This window comes from Pinus tabuliformis, chromosome X (genome assembly GCF_031772625.1).
Source record: "Pinus tabuliformis cultivar Carrire ecotype Pingquan chromosome X, CPIR1, whole genome shotgun sequence".
NCBI lineage: Eukaryota > Viridiplantae > Streptophyta > Pinopsida > Pinales > Pinaceae > Pinus > Pinus tabuliformis.
Window position 1 is genome coordinate 813,833,596 of NC_142308.1, and position 1,929 is coordinate 813,835,524.

The following is a 1,929-nucleotide window of genomic DNA, read 5'->3' on the forward strand; positions in this document are numbered from 1 at the left end:
ATGAATTCTACAACCATTCACGTAACGCCCTGGCGATTTGGGCAGAGGCGCGCCTTCACCCGACGGGCGACCCGGGTGGGCGACCCGTGCACGACGGGCGGGTGACCCGGGTGGGCGACCCGCGGGCGACCCGTGCACGACGAGCGGGCGCCCCGGGCGCCGCGACCCGTGCACGGCGAGCGATGACAGGTTTGGCGAGCTGCGACATTCGGCGAACGAAGGGCGAGCTGCAAACGAGCTGCAGCAGGTTTGAACGCGGGTGCAGCTACCCGAACCGGCGGACAGTTTACGGTTGAGGCTCGGGCGAGCCGAAACGGCGAGACGACCCAAGGGCGACCCATGGGCGGCCCACGCCCGATGGGCAGACCACCGAACAGCGACATGGCAAACAACACGGCATGGTCGCGAGTTGGTTCAACACGGGCGTGGCACGGTTGGGCGCGTAGATGTGGGCGAAGGGAGGGCGACCCGGGCGGGCGCCCCTCCATACGGCGGACGGGCAGAACGCGACCGCAACCGGACGTGCGACAGCAAACGACAGTGCGACGAAGGGTGGACAGATGCGACGTTCCTACGAGCCGGCTGCGACGTTTTGGGAGCACTTACGAAACACTTAAGAAATAATGCGATGGAGTGAAGACTTTATAAGGGCGTAGGGAGGCCTTGCCCTTAGGCAAGGGCCGACCTGCCCATAAGTAAAGAAGGGGCTCCAACGTATGTATTTTGGGGGTCGGCCTAAAGAGCTGACACCCCTTCATCATAGAGTTGAGATGGCTATATATTCAAGGCGCAGAAGGCTCATTTGACAACAAGCACTTCGCTCTCCTCTTGGTGATCGATCTAGAGATAAAGAGGACGCAGAGAAGTGCGCATCTCTCATGCGCATAAGAGAATAAGTGCGCAGTTCTACCGGGGATTGGTTTGAGGACGACGGTTCACGGTGAAGGACGATTTGGTGCAGAATTGATTTGGTAGAGTTTTGGAGGCTCGGGTGAGCTCGCTCCTACCAAAGGTAATTGGTATCGAATTGTAAAAGGCTCTCTTGCCTCGTTGTAAATCTCTAAGTGTTGGCCGTGGACTTGCCCGGCACACTTGTGATTGTATTATTGAAAAGAGATTCATAATATATATTTGGGCGAACTCGTTCGGGAGTTGCCCCTCCCATTATCATTGTGTGCAATTGTTATGTGCTCGGTTTTACATTGCATATTGGTTATGATTGTATATGAAGATTAATGCCTTGTCTTAATTAAAGAAGATGAATTAAGCATATTAATGTGTAAGGCGTAGTCTATATGTACAAGTATTACGAAAAGAAAGTACATGGTAGTGCCGCACCCCGCCAGATAACGGTTGGAAGACTACCGTAGACTTGGGGGCGTGACAGGTGGTATCAGAGCTCGGTCTAGAGCTGGTGAGCAGGGTTGCTCACACACTTGGAAGTTGGCAGTTGACAAGGTTCTTGCAGGTGACTTGGAGAAGCCGATGAATGGTCGAAACTAGGTCACAAAAGAAGATGGCCGCTAACTCTCAAGCTGGGTCTAGCCATACAATGAAGGACCCCGTGAAGGATCCTCATCTTGAGTTCATGGGAAAGGTGATTGAAAGAATGGAGACTTTGGAGTCTTCTTGGAACCAAGATGTGGACTCGCTTACTAAGGAACGAGAAGCCATCTCGAAGGTTAGAGAAGAACTTGGAGAACTCCGTACACAGCATGAGGAGCTCAAGACACAATATGAATACACAGATCTTTTGTGTACACAATTGGAAGGAAGGGTCAAGGAAGTTGAAGAATCAAGAGATCAGGGTCTTGCAGAGATCACGAACTTGAGAGGAACTCTTGACAAGGTAAATAAAAGTCTTGATCAAGCCAAGGACGAGATTGCGGTATTGAAGAGAGCCATGAGGTATAACTCAGGTGGAGGAGT